Source organism: Macaca nemestrina, chromosome 11, assembly GCF_043159975.1.
Source record: "Macaca nemestrina isolate mMacNem1 chromosome 11, mMacNem.hap1, whole genome shotgun sequence".
Lineage (NCBI taxonomy): Eukaryota > Metazoa > Chordata > Mammalia > Primates > Cercopithecidae > Macaca > Macaca nemestrina.
The window spans coordinates 123138425-123156818 of record NC_092135.1 but is presented as its reverse complement, the minus strand read 5'-3'; the positions used below and the strand labels follow the sequence as shown (position 1 = coordinate 123156818).

Genomic DNA, 18394 nt, shown 5'->3' with positions numbered 1-18394 from the left:
GTTTCATTTTCTTTTTTGCCAGTAAATATCATTAGGAACTAAACGGCTCTTTTTAAGAGTGTGAAAGTGTTACTCTTGCCAGTCACCAATGAAGAGGGCGCCAAAAGCTGCCCAGAGCCAGTTCCCACAGCCAGGACTATTCTCTAAAGCCAGAGGTCGGAAAGTTGAACAGAACGGAAGCAAATTGCTTGGCAGAGGGAAGAGGCATCGAGTGCCCAGGGGGTGTAGAGCGGGCGAGGGTGATTGGAGTGTGAAACGAATTGGTGGCCAGGGTGCCTTCTCTTGCACTTACAGTAGCTGCAGTCCGCAGTTACCCAGAGGTGGTTCAACTGTTAGCTCACTCTGTGCCAGGGACAGCATGTGGTTCTGCTATCAGCGTACACATTTTCAGGACAGCAAAGAGAAACTGTTTGAAAGAACATTCGAAGAAAAGATTCAATTCGAGTAAAAGTAGAGATAAGAAAATCTCCAGACAGTAGTAGAAAGTACCTGAATGATAATTCAGGATTGTGATTTTGTCATTTTCTGCCATTCCCTTGACAATAACTTTATTTTGCAGTTGACTCATTGGACTGAATCTCACTGAGGATCTGATAGAAACACAAAGCGTTCAATGGGAATAAACAGCTTAAAGTGTTGTGTTTTTTTTTTAAGTAGATTCTCCTAGAATTTTTGTAGCACTAGAATTTCTATAGAGTATGCATCCCATACCCTTCTACACATCACACACACACACACACACACACACACACACACACACACACACAGAGCTTTCTCCAAAATTATGTCAGATTTGAAATCCTAGGGTATCTTGTCAAAATGAATAAGCTTGGTGTCTTCAAAAAGAGATGGGGGAGGGGAGATTCACTGGCAAAGGTGGTCTTGACTCCCCTTGCTTCGCTTCAGCACCTTGGCCAACACTCCTAAACTAGCTTTTGCCAAGACATTTCATGGGATCTTACACATCTAGGCAGGCAGTTTTGGCTGCTATTTTGGCAGCAAGAACACATGTGCTTTGCATTCCATCCCATCAGTTAACTCTTGAAGGGAAACAGGAAGGTGATGAGTTCTCTGAACTGGCACCTGAACTCGGTGGGATTCTGTAGGGGTATAGCATCCCTTTTGAACCTAAAACCTTGTCGTTGGACTATGTGGTAGAGACTAATCTTAGCCTACATTGATCCAGTCCCTTAAGACTCTTTATATCTGCTGCTTCAAGTTCTCAAAACATGGTTGTCAAGGGTGAAAAATAATAGGATGTTGGGGAAAATACTATGGGTACCCGACTTCAATACAGACTCATAGAACTGTGGGTGTGTATTGGAGCAAGCCATCCTCTATTGCAAGGTATTTGAAAGACAGTAGAAAGTCCTGCTGAGAAAAACTATCTTACTGCTAGATTTATATAGTCCCCTTTCTGAAATCCCTGTTTTGGGGACCCAAATCCTCCAGGACATTGCCAAAAATTTGCCATAGGGTTTGAACTCTGCTCTATCCAATAAGTTTAGAAAAGGTTGTCAGATTAACAAGGTAGTTTTGGTCTCTGAGAATGGGATGTGTGTACACACACAGAGAGAAATAAGACAGGAAGCCTTCAAAATGTGTTTGAATATGGAGAGCAGAGATCAAGGAGATGCTGAGTGAGGGTAATGACTGGGAAAGCCAAAATTTAAGGCAGTTGAGGACAGTAGAGGTGTATGCCAAAGCAAATTTGATGTCAGTTTTTACCCAAGGCGCTGTATGTAGTAGGCTTATGTACTTGCAGACTCCTAGACAGGACCCACCCTATTCTTCACGCCTCCCAAGAACAGTAATGAGCAAAAACATACATTTCAAAAGGAGAAATATTTGCTCCTTCATTATCCTAAAATTCTCCATAGAAAATAAATGAAAGACAACTCATTCAAAGATCAATTCAAAGGATCAAGTCAAGTTCACATAATTTCCTGAAATCTCATTCCTGATTGTTTCATAAAGCAAGCTTCTCTAGGGTAAAATTTCAGCCGAAAATGATTAGGAACATTTGTCTCATATCAGAACTGGAGTGTTTTATTACATTTGGTTGAATATACATTCCATGTTGGCTTCAAAATTGTAATGCCACTAATGAGAAATTCCTTTTTGATAAGAAGCTCATCTTTTAAAATGAATGAGGTGTATCTGTACCCTAGCATGAATTAGTTCATTTCCATAGCTTTCTATAATTCATTAAGATACACATTTAGGATTTGTGTACTTTTCTGCATGTATATTGTATTTGAGAGCATTTCAAAAGAAACATACTTTTTAAAAAAGTATAGGTTAACTTTTTGCAAACACCCCATGAGATCTGTCACTTTGAGAGAAATAGGGTTTTATTTATGGAATGCTTTAGGTGGGTTAGTGCAATGGAAGGCTTCAGGTAACCAGAAGGATGAGATCTACATAGAGTCAGATGACGGAAAGGAAGCATTTAGTAGAGAACAAATAATCATTTGGTCAGTTTTGGCCTAAAGTCGTTCATTCGGAGCTTACCACTTTAGTTACACGCACTTTTAATGCCTTTATGATATTTACTGTATTATTAGACAAAAACTCCTCATTTTTGATTGTATCTAATTTGTTATTAACTTATGTTAAAGAGAAAGCATCCTGCCAGAAGTGATTATACTTAACCAGTAAGTTTTCTCCCTTCCTACCCAACCAGAAAGGGTAAGGGGTAAAGAGAGGAAAGTATTTATTTCGGTAAATTCTATTTATTTTCTGTGATGTTTCCTAACTCTTCAGGCCTCCAATAATACCACTTTTGATATTTTAGAGAGCTTTGAGTAAGAAGCAGAACCTTTGACCAACCAAAGAGCTTTGATTGAGAAGTAATGAATATGTAAACATGTTTAATGAGCATGAGGAATTCCTAGAAGGAAGAATTTTTCTCCCCTCTGAACTTGGTGGCATTCAAGAGTTGAGAGTAGGAGGGATTTTTTTTTACTTGAGTGGGGGATACTGGAATTTCCCAAAAGTCATATGCTAGATGCAGAGCGTGATAGTGAATGAAAGTGAAGCACTTGTTTTGCTGTCACTGTCCAGGTTTAAAAGCAATATGCAATATAAGGGCCTGCTTGTTTAGCATTCACAGCACAGTCTTTTTGTTTTGTTTGTGTTTTTTTGTTTTGTTTTGTTTTTTGTTGTTTTGGACAGAGTCCTTTATGACAAGGGTGTTTATGCTTTAGCAGAAATCACACGTTTGTGTTTTCATATGAGGAAAGTCCCTTGACCTCTTTGCCTCGAGAAGAAGTCAACACAAACTTAGTTTACAAGATCAAGTTTGAATGTTACTGATGTGTCTGCCAATGTTTTTTTATTTCTCAAGGGCATTGGAGAAATAACTTTGAAAATAAATAGTAACCACAAGTGGGTTCTAGAAAACTTCTAGAAGGATCAAAGACTGAAAGAATGAATCAACATGTATAGGTTTTGGCTGTCTTTTTCTTCACAACCAGATTCTCTAAGGCCTAGCATAGAAAAAGAAAGCAATAATGAATGCATGATGGTAAACCATTTGTTAAGAATGTACGATGTGCCTGGCACAGTGTTAAGCATTCTATATAATTCTCAGAGCAATCATTTGAGGAAGTTATTATTGTTGCAAAATACAGAGAAGGCCAGTGAGACTCATAGGGTTAAACATGTTTCCCTAAGTTAAGTAACTGACAGGGACCTCCTCTGCATTTTGAATAGAAAACTGGAGGGGTTACCTTCCAGTTTTTTAGCTGTTTCTAAAAGCATCTCCAAATTGGTGGATATGAGTAGTTGATGTTGGTTGGTGTTGCCTTTTGATCTACCCCAGATGTAGTTCTCCCTAAGGAATAGGAAAATTGTTCTTCCCACTAGTGCTTCAGAGTACCTGTCAGTATTCACTCCAGTGTTCCCCTGAGGTTAGTTGCAATAGCAGAGGCTGTTCCAGGTACCCTTGATTATAATAGATCTTCCCAAGACAACCGGAATTTCAATAGTTAAGTTTTTAAAATATGAACTCACTCAGCCATCCCCATCTCACCTGTATGGCAAAGTCTTAAGAAAATTGTGAAAGAGCATGAGGTTAATCCTCCTGCAATCTACTTCAAAACTGTCTGCTTCTCCATTTTCAATTGCTTACCCCACTCTCACATGTGCTTGAAATTCCTCAATGCATTGTGTGTCTTGGAGCATGGATTTCCATTTAACTAAGTTGTGTTGGGATTCTTTATTCACATTCTATCTTATTTGAAGGAGGGATCCTAAGTATCTTACAAAGATGCATGTGAGACGACAACAAAAAAATATAGTAAGGGGAGTGAAAAGCAATATTAGCCAGAAAAAAAAAAAAAACAATATTTGGAAAGTTAGATGTAATCAGGTGTAGGTCATTAGGACCAGTAAATAAAATACATCACTATTAAGTCCTATAGTTTTGTTAAAGGTGCTTCTTGGTGACCAAGTCAAAGAGAAAAACACCATCAGCCATGAGATTTAAGAAGTCCATTAGATAAATGAAAATTTGCTCTAGACATATTCAGCATTAACTTATAATGAAATTTAAGAGACAAGATTTTTTTTCCTGGGGTTTTTACAAACAGTAGCATGATGTGATAGAGTCCCGTCATTGAGAGTGTTGTCCAAGGACCAGCAACATTAGATCACATGGGAGCTAGCTAGAAATACAGAACCCAAGGGCTCCCACCAGATAATGCATTTTAATAAGATCCCCTAGTGATTTGCAAGGACACTAAAATTTGAGAAACATGAAAATAACCTACATCTTCAGCCACACTTTTGCAGTATCTTGTTAGATAAAGTCAATTGAGGAGGGTCCAATACAATGTGGTTTATTCTGCAACTATTTGAAAGTTTTACTTAAAGCAGAGATGAGGTCTACACCACTTAGAAATGAAAATGGGATTTGGTTCATTGTTAAATGGCTTTAAGGAAATCTGTTACTTGTTTGTGTTATATTCTCTCCTTCATCTACCATCTAGCCCCTTAATTGTAGTGTGAACTTAATTTTCCAGGTGAAGAAAAAATTCCATAACATACTTAAATAATTGCTTTCTAAGTCAGCACAAGTTCTCACCCTCGGTTGTAGGGTGAGAGTTCTAAACACGTGTTTCAGAGTAAGGCGAATATTATTCCTCCTACAGAGAATTTTAAGTACAATTACTTCAACTCATGAAAGACATGTGTTATGAACTAAATGTTTGTGTCTTCCCAAAATTAATATGTTGATGCCTTAACCCCCTATATGATGCTATTAGGAGGTGAGGCCTTTGGGAGGTAATTAGGGGTAGATTTGGTCATGAGAGTGGACCTCTTATGATAAGATTAGTGGCTTTAAAAGAAGAAGAAGAGAGAGAGATCGCCCTCTCTCTGTCATGTGAGGACACAAGAAGGCGGCCATCTGCGAGCCAGAAAGAGAGCTTTCACCAGGAACCCAACCATGGTAGCACCATGATCTCAGACTTCAGCCTCCAGAACTGTGAAAAATAAATGTCTGTTGTTAAAGAACCCAGTCTATGTTATGTTATTATGGCAGTCTGCACTGACTAATACAACACACAATTAACACTGATTCCTTGGTGACATATAAGATCTATATTGATATGGTATTGAGTGAAACCCTTAGGGATTTGAAAATAATTGGTGATATCAGAAAATCCAACTGATAGAATCATAAAATCATGAAGATGTTTTTCTCTCTCACAGTCACTGACTCCTAGAAAAAGTGATACCTCTTGAATTCATGCCTGAATGCAGTAAGAATGGGCTTCCATGGAGTTAAAGATCTTGATTTCCCCATATGCTATAATGTGGTTCATGACCTCTTTGATGGGCTGTGCTTCACCATCATCTTGAGATACTCTTTCCTTGACTATCCATGTTGGAGTTCCATTATGCACTTGTAACAATTTGGCCGTATGGGATTCTAATGAATGGGAGTTGGTATTGGAAATGTCAGAGCCTGTGAGTCTGGAGACCAGAATTTCAAACCTGGCTCTGTGGCCCTTGATGAAGTCCCTTCTCTCTTTGAAGACTCAGTTTCCTGATCTGTGAAATTAGGGGATTAGGTGACTGGGCTCTTGAATTTCCCACTTCTTTGTCCCAGAGTTCTCACAACTTCTCCTTCTCATCCCTCAGATTCTCAGATGTCACCTTCTCAGAAAGGTCATCCCAGATTACCAGAGGGTGAGAGTTCATACCCTAAAGATGTGTTTCAGGGTGAGGTGAATGTTACTTCTCCTACCAGAGAATCTCCCACTAGGCTCCCCACCCTCAACACTCTCAATCTCATTACTAGGTTTAGTTGTCTTCATAGCTCTTACTGTTATCTAAAGTGATCTTTTTATTGATTTAATTTCTTGTTTGTCTTCCAACCCTCTTGCCTTGGAATATAAGTGCTATTGAAAAGAGAGAACTTGTCTGTTTCACTACTTTTATAGTATATTTGCTATTGGTAAATAAGAGGGGTGGAGTCTCCATTCTTACTGCACATTAGTTGCTTAAGGAAAGTCAGAAGGTGGGCTGAATGCACATTACTGAAAGGTTATAGTGGAATTATAACTTTAAAATGTCCAGGTTGTTAGCATCTGATAATGACGGCCCTTGTGTCATCCTCTTCACAGTCTACTTGTGAATCTTGGCAAGCATTGGAAATGCAATCCTGCAGAAAGGTATTGGGCATGTCCTGTGTGCCAAGTACTAGACTTGTGCAACCTCTTCTAATCCTCATAGCAACCAGATGGCAAAAGGTTGGTATCCTCATTTTATAGATAAGAAAAGAGATGCTTAGAGATCAGGAACTTTCTTTAGATCAAATGACTCCTCAGTGGTGAATCCAGAGTCCACAATCACACAGTCTGACTCCACAGCCTGTTCCTCCTGACTACTCTATAACTGCCTCCCAGCTCCACCAGGCAGGAAGGACCTCATTAAACATGCCTTTTGCATCCATCAGGAAAAGCAGTAAGAGAAAAGAAACCCTCAGAGTACTAGTTGTAGGAAGAGTTTCTAAAAAAGAGTTTCTTGACAAAAGAAGAGCTGTGGCTACTTTTCTCTGCTTAACAGTCTTTCATTTATGACATCTCAGCAACCTGGGATATTGGGAGTGACATCAACTTTGGACACTGTTGCTCAGACATTTCCCAAGGACAGAACTGGCACGGAGTGAGTTAAGCTTTGCAAACAAAGGCTCCTTCAACTGTGAAAGGGGCATTATTTGATTCCTCTCTTTCTATAGAAACACATTTCTAGCAAGATAAGCATGAGGTGGGGGGCGGTTTGGTTGCAACATTACATCTGTTACATTATCTCTTGTAGTCTTGATTTTGGTGTTCTTGTTTACAAATAAGAAGGTTGATGGTTCTTTTTATCCCCCCCCCCCATTGAAGTGAGACTTGTTTACTTCTTATCTTTCACAGCAGTGTTAGCAGGCTGGAAATAAATGCTTGTGTTTGCTGGACTCGAAATGTTGACCTACATTTAATGAGGTAGAAATAATAAAATTTAATGAATGTGACTGAGTTACTGGCAATACAGAAAAACACTTGCCTTTGAAAACGTTAATATTTTGCAGTTGGATTGAAGTGAAAATATCTGCCTCAGAGATTAGAAGAATTAATAGTCCCGGCCAGGCATGGTGGCTCACACCTGTAATCCCAGCACTTTGGGAGACCAAGATGAGAGGATCACCTGAGGTCAGGAGTTTGAGACCAGCCTGACCAATATGGTGAAACCCCATCTCTACTAAAATTACAAAAATTATCTGGGCATGGTGGCGTGCACCTGTAGTTCCAGCTGCTCAGGAGGCTGAGGCGGGAGAATTGCTTGAACCTGGGAGGCAGAGGTCTCAGTGAACCAAGATTGTGCCACTGCACTCCAGCTTGGGTGACAGAGCGAGGCTCTGTTAAAAAACAAACAAACAAAAAGAATTAATAGTACCAAATCACTAAAAGTTTCTTTAATTTGGGCAGCTTAAATGTGAAAATACTGTATTTCTAACTCAATGTCAGCATACCTCCTCTCAGACATGTAGAATTTAGGAAGCTAGGCAGCTCTTTAATTTCAATTAAATACCAAAATGGCAGAGTTTAACAATAGGATCTGAAAATCTGAAAAGGGTTCTATTTGAAAAGATGACACCATTTAGGATTAACACAATGAGATTTTTCTTCATATAATTATCTTAGTAATTACCAACTTAAATGACTAATTGAGGCTGTCAAAATGACCAGTGACTCTTTGGCCTTTCAAATTAAACATTCTATAAAAAGAACACAGGCATGAACGTTTGACTTGGCAAACAAGCAAACAAAAAACTTAACAAAATTTACTGTTCAATGAAATATGATAATTAAATTATTCTCAAATACTCATTGTTTATTTGATTAGCTCTTAACTGTCCTTTTGTCACAGCTCTTTAGAATGACAAATGGAAATTGATGGCAGCTGAGTAATCTTCACAAACATGAAAGTGATGTTGGAACTCAATATTTTTGAAGATAGTGCATATGTGGAGAACTAATATTTAAAGACTTTTTTTTTTTGTTTTTTGTATTGTTTAAAAATTGGACACATTCAAAGGAAGTTTTATTCTGAAGCGAAAAGAATGTATTTTAGGTTTTCTTTGACACATATCTTTATGGTGGGTTATAAATTTGTCCTACATGAGAAACTACTAGTAATAAAGTTTGTTGGCATACCAACATGCAGAGATAAGATGCTTTCAGAACCTTTCTGAGTGCTAACAGCGAAAGTTCATTCATTAACTTCCATTTTTGAAGTCAGAAGCCATTATATGGCTTCTGTCCAATCAATTTGAAAAATGTGTCTTTTTAGCATTAGGAAGCAGTGGTTTCCAGGCAGTGTAACTTTGGTCAAGTTTTTAAGCTTCTTTGAGTTTCAGTGTTCTTGTCTTTAAAACCACAGAGTTGAACACCAAGACCTTCAAGAATGCTTTAGTCCTAAAAATCCAGGGAGATCTTACCCTTTTAAAGGGGTTTTCATAGAGAATTAAAATAAAACTTATTTTCATCTTAATAAGGTGATTATTGATTAAGAGATCTGATTTTAGCAACTGGAAGACTTGGTCCCAGTGATCTAGGACCACATTTGTATTTCACCGATGAAGACGGTAGCATAAAACGTGGTTATTTAAGAATGCAACGAAGAGGATGGCTGTTCACACATCCTGAGTACAGGGCTAGGGGAATGGAGACTGGCAAAAGACAGCCAGTGGTGGCAAAGGCTGAACAAGTCAGGTTCTTCTGACCTTATCGAGCCTCAGAGGCAAGCATACAATCCCATTTCCTTCTTTCTTATCCTGAGGAGAAGGGTAAGCCCCATCTGCTTTAAGAAAGCAGGCTTTCCAGTTCCCATGCTGAATGTTTGTAGTTGCAGTCTCTGGCTTAAGGTCTGTGCCAAGCCATGTCAGCATCCACATGAATAGAATATACGTGAGCACAAGTTTGAACTGTGCTACCAGATCCTGTCACCCTTGCCATTGAAAAGGCAGCAGGAACCTCTCGTTTTCTAGTTCTGTGTCTGTCCCTGGTTTTGGTCTCTGCTTCTATCACCTCCTTCTCCCTGCTCTCACCTGGGAAAGGTAATATGATCTGTCCTGGACCCAGTGTGATTTCAGAGGGTGTCAAGGCTGCAGATTCTGCCTTCGGCCCTGTGCCCATGTTGTCTTCCTAGCAACTGATACCTAACCAAGGTATAGGCCATTTTATTCCACAGTTAGTCATCAACCTTAAATGCACAAGGCAGTGTTGTGAGGACTTTATTTCACTCCACAGCGTAAGTCCATTCCTGAGCAGATGTATCTTGGGAAGATCCCTGACCCATTAGGATAATAGAGCATGGAAATGGGAGGCTGATGTACTAGAAATAACCTTTCACCACTTCCCTGGTAGCCAGTCTGATCTCTGGTAGAGCTATCCACAGTCCAAATAACATGTGTCTCTGTTGCCAGTCCTGGAGGAGGAGGAAGCGTGGTTTTGCCCTTTCACTTCTGATACTCTGAGAGACCTTCAAGACCAAGACCGTGGTTATAGTCTCCATATTTCCAGGGCAGCAAGATGTTTGGCACATAGTAGGTGCTTACTAAATGCTTGCCAAAGGGAAAAGAGAATGTCATACTTAGAGATGACAGGACTATAGATTAGGCATCCTGGACTCCAGTGATTCTTCTGCCTCAGCCTCCCAAGTAGCTGGGACTGCAGGCGTGTGCTACTACACCTGGTTAATTTTTTTGTATTTTTAGTATTGACGGGGTTTTGCCATGTTGACCAGGCTGGTCTCAAACTCCCAACCTCAAGTGATCCACCCGCCTCAGCTCCCAAAGTGCTGGGATTACAGGTGTGAGCCACCTCTCCTGGCCTTACATCTCTATTTTCTAAGCTTTTGTGAGTTTTACTATAATAATAGTTCAAAATATAGAAAATAATGAAGAAAACACTAGTAATCACCCACACTCCTACCACCCACTGATAACAACTTTTGCTATATTTATTAGAAGCATTTGTCTCTTCATGAAAACACGCTTTGACACACTTTTGAGCTAATGTTGAATGTTTACATTTTTAATTTGTCTTAAGTGATTTAAGGTGTCTTCTGTCCTAAAAATTCTTTCTGCTGGCATTCCTGTATACCAACTCCACAGGAAATATATATTGTTAATTAAAAAAAGAAAAACTGTGCTACATTTCTTGAGATTATACAGTCATAAACATGTAGACCTGAAAGAAAATCTAGTCTAAAATAGATAAAGAGGCCGGGCACAGTGGCTCACGCCTGTAATCCCAGCACTTTGGGAGGCCGAGGCCAGTGGATTACTTGAGGCCAGGAGTTCAAGACCAGCCTGACCAACATGACAAAACCCTGTCTCTACTAAAAATACAAAAGTTAGCCAGGCATGGTGGTACATACCTGAAACCCCAGCTACTCAGGAAGCTGAGGGAGGAAAATCACTTGAACCTGGGAGGCAAAGTTTACAGTGAGCCAAGATTGTGCCACTGCACCCAGCCTGGGCAACAGGGCAAGACTCCATCTCAAAAAAGTAAATAAATAAAATAAAACAGAAGGAAGCTGAGTCACAAGGAGGTTTAAATGGATGTGGTCAGGGTCACAGAGCAATGCCATGGGAGGACTCATACCCAGGTTATTTTCTCCTTTAGCCCAGTGCACCATCTGCAATATGCGTAATTTCATAAGATAGAAATCTAGAATATATTTCCATGGGGCTCTCCAGTAAAAGTGAATGAGCCTTAAACCCAATAGAGCACTACCTGTAAAGATACTTAAATAGTACACATTCGCTTAACCTGGGCACATACGCCTGGTTTATTTCTTGAATATGTGATGTCAGTGTTACCTGTTGTTTGCTACGACTCTGCCCAGGTGTTTCAAAAATGTGACCTATGCTTGGCAGCCAGCTGAAAATGTGTTCCTCGAGTTCATGAGCACGGGGAAAGGTCCACTTGTGCCCTTGGGCCTGAGCCATTTTTGTAAGCTGACATTATGCCAAAAGTCTAGTGATCAGAATTACTGCGTGTGCTGTCTCAGTGCCCTCAATGATCAGAACTTGACTGAGTCTGGGCTGCTGTGACTTTGCAGAGATAAAGGATCTTAATAGATGTCTGTTGCTGCACTGACAGACTATATAAACTTAGCACTTAAACAGCATCTGTGTATTATCCTACTGTAGTGTAGGTGAGAAGTCTGGTGAGGGTCTTACCAGGCTAAAATCAAGGTATCAGCAAGGCTGTGACCCTTTTGTGAAGCTGTAGAGGAAAATTTGTCTCATGCTTACTTGAGCTGTTGGCAGAATTCAGTTTCTTGAGACTGTAGGGCCAAGGTCCCCATTTTCTTGCTGGATACAAACTGAGGTCTATTGCCAGCTTCTAGAGGCCCCCACATTACTTAACCCTGGCCGCCCTCCTTCACCTTCAAAGCTAGTAGTGATGGTCCAAGTTCTTCACATGTTGCACCCCTTGGACTCATGCCTCTGCCTTCCTCTCCCACTGAAGGACTGGTGATTGGATTGGGCCACCTAGATAATCCGGGACAATTTCCCCATCTCCAGGTCTTCCATCTTAATCATATTTGCAAAGTCCCTTTTCCATGGAAATGAGTGTATTTATTGGTTCTGTGGATTAGGGTGTGAACATCTCTGTGGGGCCGATCATAAAAATGCTCAGAAAGTGCATTAAAAGATTAAAAGGACTAACTCTTCCCCAGGCACTGCTTTCTGATCCTAAAACAAAGTGGAGGGAACTATCTTTTATAGAACACCAGAGACAGTTCTTAAATCTAACCCTCTGCTTATGTGGCTTTGATTAAGTTAATAGACCTCAGCTTTTATCCTTGTAAAATTAGTAGACACAAAATTCTTATGAGGATTGTATTAGTCTGTTCTCACACTGCTATAAAGAAATACCTGAGACTGGGTACTTTGTAAAGAAAAGAGGCTTAATTGGCTCACAGTTTCACAGGCTATACAGGAAGCATGGCGACATCTGCTTCTGGGGAGGCCTCGGGGAGCTTTTAATCATGGAAGAAGGCAAAGGGGGAGTAGGTCATCTTACATGGCAGGAGCAGGAGAAGGAGAGAGAGGGAGGAGGCACTACACACTTTTAAACAGCCATATCATGTGAGACTCACTATCAAGACCACAATACCAGGGCAGATGGTGTTAAACCATGAGAAACCTAACCCATGATGCAGTCACTTCCCACAAGGCCCCACCTCTAACACTGGGGATTACAATTTGGCATGAGAATTGGGTGGGGACACAGATCCAAACCATATCAAGGATCAAGTGATAACATGCCTCAGAGTTTTGAAGCTACATTCGTGTTCATTGTCACAGTGGTCATCGGGCCAAGGAGAGTGCTGCCCAGTTGCCTCTGTGCTCCTGTGCCTGGGCATGAGCATCTCAGAATGAGCTCACTGTGATTCAGTAGACCCTAGACTGTCACGAAAGATGACTAGTGGGGCTTGGTCTGGGTGTGCAGGCTAGGTCTGTGTAGGGCTTTATCTCTGACCAGGCCTCATCATTTTGTTTAGGTGAGAATACATTTCATCCATGACAGATCTCAGACCTACAAGGCTCTGTACTTCTTTCTCCATATATTCCCTAGTACTGTGTACTGAGGAGCCTGTGGGAAGAACCATGTGCTCTATGTACGGGACCTGACAAGCGGACTATTAAGTTGTGTACGGGGACTCAATCATCATTACTCTGAAAGATAGTCTGAACCATTTAACACAGACATTTGCTTCAAAATGACATCTTTGATTCATCAATAAACAGATTCACTATATTTCTGGTCACAGAAGAGTGGATCAAGTATTATTCAATATATTTTCAGCCCATGGAACAATTTGAGGAAAAATGGGCTTTGAATATTAGGGTGTACCAGGGATCTAATATTAGACCCCATTCTCTCTGCCTTCCCCACAAAACCCCCCTTGATGATTTCATCCTTTCACACATCTCTGAGCTCTGCCCATTGATACCTCTGTCCTGAAGTTCCTCAGTTACTTCAAACCCAACAGGATCCAGATATAACACATATTCTTGCTTCATAAATCTGCTTTTATTTCCTGAGTTGTATACCTCATTGTATCCAGGAAATCTCAAACTAAAACCACACTCAGTCCTTTCCACCACTGGCCACCCTACATCAGTTCATGCTCCAAGTACCGGCAAGGCTACCTCCTAAATATTTCAGACATCTCCCTGACCTTAGTGATCTATGTAAGTCACTTAGTATTTCTTCCCCACACTGTGTTTTGCAATGTCCTTGTGGTTTCCTTCCAGCCTTCTCACTAGTTGTCTTCCTGTCTCTCCCCAGGCAACTATCCACCCTCCATTCTGCCTGCATCTTGTGAACACACCGCTCTGATCATGATATAGCCATACCAGAATGCTGCTAATGTTCTTGATTATTGCCCTCAAAAGATTACATCTCACTTGGTTTCACTCTACCTTTCTAGCATTTAGCTTCACTTTCTAGTATTCTCTTTCCTCCAACCTTTTCCACACTGCAGCCACTCAAGTTTCTGGGCATTACCCAAGGATGCCATGCACACTCATGCCACCAGCTGCCCAGAGGACACTTCCTTTTTTCTCTTCTTGTTCAGCTCCTGCTTGCCTTTCAAGACCCAACTAATTTTTCCCTCATCTGATACCCTCTTCTGAGTCCATAGGCAGACTTAGTCTCTTCCTCTTCTGTATTTCCATAACACTTCTTGAATACATTAATTTTTATTGTAATTATTTAGTTATTATCTCATCGCTTCCAGACAGAGAGTTTTATAATAGCTTCATAAATGATTCTTGGTTAGACGGATGGATAGATGTATATGCATATATGTGGTTTTTTAAAAATGTTCTAACCATACCTTGTCAATTTTGAAAGGGTAATGCATTGCAAATATTGTAGTAAAAGGGGAGCAGTATGGCATTATCTTCCTTTTTTTAAATGAAGGGCTTTGAATATTGCCTAGCCTTGGAAACAAGAGCCCAGACATTTTGGTTCAATGCTTCTTAGAAAATGTAACAGGTTCAGGGACGTTTTAAAAGGAACCATTTTAATTATTGCCTTTCATGAATTGATGTGATTGTGAAGAAAATTGCTTTCTAGGCCCATGATTTCTTTATTTTTTAAACTGCACAACCTGTCATTTCTCATTGGAATTTTTAGCTGTTGAACATTTCTAAATATTTTTTCTATTTGTGGTGAGTCATATTAAATTGTGCATTTCATTTTTCCTGAATTATCCAGTTTGCTGAGGGAAATATGGAGACATATTAAAATGTCCCATTGCTAGCGTGGAACATCTTGGATCTAGGAGTTCCTAACTCTAGTGTCCTCTTACTGCCTGGGTCAAAGGCCCAGGGACCACCTTCAAGTACTCCTTATGCAACATCTGCCTTTAAGCCACAGCCCTTTAATTTGGTCTTTCTCCTGCCCACAGGACTCCTTCACAATTCTTACTGAGAATTCTTCTCACTCGGTGTCTCCTCAAGAATCCTTCCCTGATCTCCGCCAAAGCCCAGAGAGCTTGCATCGCACTGGGCACCTGTTTAATGTGGCAAATACTTGTTTTCTACTTTTTATATAAATGAGTTCCTGGAACATGTATTTACTCCTTAAAGAAAACAAATAAAATTATTTTTTATGAAATACACATGACCAATACCTTTGCAGACCTCCGTTGGCTTCTCCCCTTCCCAAGTATCCTTTCCCTGTGGTAACCATGAATCCAAATGGTTTTTTTATTTTTTTTTTCCTTTTTTTTTTTTGAGACAGAGTTTCATCAGTCGCTCACGCTGGAGTGCAGTAACGTGATCTCAGCTCACTGCAACCTCCACCTCCCAGGTTAAAGCAATTCTTATGCCTCAGCCTCCTGAGTAGCCAGGATTATAGGCATGTGCCACCATGCTCAGCTAATTTTTTTTTTTTTTTTTTTTTTGTATTTTTAGTAGAAATGGGATTTTGCCATGTTGGCTAAGCTGGTCTTGAACTCCTGGCATCCGCCCACCTCAGCCTCCCAAAGTGCTGGGATTATAGGCATGAGCCACCATACCTGGCCACGAATCAAAATGTGCTCAATATTTGCCTGATTGTCTTTTCTTATTTTGAAAAGCATTCAGATTTGTAAAACAATTGTAAAATACAGTACAAAAAATACCATATGCTCTTCCTTCAGATCTTCCAAATGTTAACATTTTGCCACACTTAAAATTTAAAAATTAATCATTCTTTCTCTCTCTATACATACACAGAATACTGTTTTTATAAAACATCTGTGAATAAATTTTATACATGATGCTCTTTACCTCAAAATATATTTCCTAAAAGAAATTCTCTTACACAACTATAATATAATGACCAAGATCAAGAAATCAATATTGATAAGATTATGTAATCCATTAATGTTACTAAGATTTTGACAATTAATCCACTATTGTTTTTTTTCCGGTCTTGGATTCCATTTCATTTAGATGTGATATATCTTTAGTTTTCTTTAATCAAGAATAGATTCTTTGTCTTTCTTGACTTTGAAATGTTGAAAAATACAGGTCAGTTGCTTTGTAGAACGGACCTCAGTTTACATCCTCATGGTTAGATTTAAGCTGTGCTATTTTCGGTGGGAATGTCACAGAAGAAATAGGGTGTCCTTAGTACATCGTATCAGGAGGGACATGTCAGTTTGTCCCGTTAGTGGTCACTTAGTTAAGAAAGTGTCTGCAGATTGCTCCTCTGTGAAGTTACTAGGTTCCTTTCTGTAACTAGTGATTAACTTATAGGAGATCTTCTGAGACTCCCCCACTGCTTTTTATACCTTTGCTATTAATGTTAGCATCTAGTGATACTTTCTTGAAACAGTTATTTCTGTGGCTGGTCACTGAGGTTGTTCTCATTTTATTTAGTTTTTGGTTTTTGCTCTTACCAATGATGCTTCTGTAAACAGCCTTCTCCCCATCTCCTGGTGTACAAGTGCATGGACTTTTCTAGGGCGAGCCCTGCTTCAACTTTAGTAATACTGCCAGCTTGTTTTGCAAAGACTATACCACTTTCCACTCTCATAAGCAGTGTGAAAGATTTTCCTTTCTACCACATCCTTGACAGTAAACTTGTCAGACTTTTTGATTTTTGCCAGTTTGGTGGGTATGAAATGGTATCATATCACTTTTCAAATTTCCTTTTCCCTATAAGCAAACAAAGTAAAGCATCTTCTTATATGCTTATTGGCCACATTTTTTCCCCAACTGATAATTTCATGTATACTTGGGAGATTTGCATTCATATTGCACATGTGTCAAAAATGAATGACGAGAGAGTTATTAGAAGTTGTTTTGGGCTGGGTGCCGTGGCTCACACCTGTAATCCCAGCAATTTGGGAGGCCACCTGAGGTCGGATCACCTGAGGTCAGGAGTTCAATACCAGCCTGGCCAACATGGAGAAACAACGTCTCTGCTAAGAACACAAAAATCAGCCGGGTGCGGTGGTAGGTGCCTGTAATTCCAGCTACTCGGGAGGCTGAGGCAGGAGAATCGCTTGAACCCGGGAGGCAGCATTGCGGTGAGCCGAGATAGTGCCATTGCACTCCAGCCTGGGCAACAAGAGCAAAACTCCATCTCAAAAAAAAAAAAAAAAAGTTGTTTTGTAGGAGGAAATGTGTTTAATTTATTTAAGTTGCATTTTAAAGTTTCATGAGCATTTCCTCCAGACTATGTTGGTAATTAGGAACAGTATCTTTGCATCATCAAATTTATGGGCTTCATTACTTACTATATAAATGTCCCATATAAAGTTCTCATAATGAGATTCACAACAATAAACACAAACAGGTGTCTGCATTTAAGAAAATTCCAACTATACCAACTTTTACCCAAATCTAGGGACAAAAGAGCTATTTAGGCCACACAGTTTCCTGGCCCCAGGCATTTGTTGTGCACATGTTGTTTTGCTTAAATCAAACTGAGTTATACAGTGCATTCTATTTGACGTGTATTGAACACCCTGCCTGAAAGACAGATAGTAATTTCACAGTATCAGAATTTTTCCAGGGACAAATTCTGGTGGTAGTATATAGTGTTTACGTTAGAAGGCTTTTGTTCTTGTTGACTTGAAGTTTAGATTAACAGTTAAGTTCTTCACGTGTGTGAAAATGTGTGGTTAGGAGAGTGATGGAGAAGGAAGATTTGTTTTTACTGTCACGGAGTTGCTACTGATAAGGTTTGTGACTTGGAGCCAGTTGTGGAGCCCAATTGTATTGATTTTGGCTGGCAAAACTAAACCTTCAGGGAACAGGTGAAAGGGCACCTGCGGAAGTGGGACAGGCAGCTCAGTTTGATCCAATAAGGGAAATTGGCACAGAGTGGTTGAGTAACTTGCTCAAGATTACACAATTTTAAATGGTAGATCTAGGATTCCAACTCCAGAGCCCACACTCTTACCTGCTATATTGTAAGCTACTGTGTGTTTGTGTGTGTATGTATGCATGGAGAGTAGAATATTGTGCATTTTAGGGCACAATGGGGAAAACACATAATTAAGAAAATTGAATATAATGTTATTGAATATAGAATCCAACTTGACTCATGTTCTTTTGCCACTTACTAAATAGAAAAGCAATTTCTCCAGAAGTCCATTATAAATAACTTGTTGAAGTAAAAATATTTGTCACCTTACAGAACAACTTAAATTCTTTAAGGTATGTGTCCCATCTTAGTTATATGGTGAAATTTAAACTGCCAAGTGCCTCCCCCAAAAACGGTGCTGGCCTAATTACACTGATATGATGATTTACCTCTAGGCATTTCCTGAACAATACTAAAGAATGTCAACATTCAAATTGTTATGTCTT

The 18394-nt window shown here is 39.8% G+C and overlaps 1 protein-coding gene and 1 long non-coding RNA gene across 10 annotated transcripts in view; one reads left to right on the top strand and one right to left on the bottom strand.

Annotated features, from left to right (window-relative positions):
- The window catches only part of LOC105481342 (dedicator of cytokinesis 10), a 281662-nt gene that overhangs the window by 1194 nt on the left and 262074 nt on the right, over positions 1-18394 (top strand). The window lies entirely within an intron of this gene.
- Positions 1-18394, bottom strand: part of LOC105481326 (uncharacterized) — a 430141-nt gene that overhangs the window by 363999 nt on the left and 47748 nt on the right. The gene's annotated exons all lie outside the window — the stretch shown is intronic.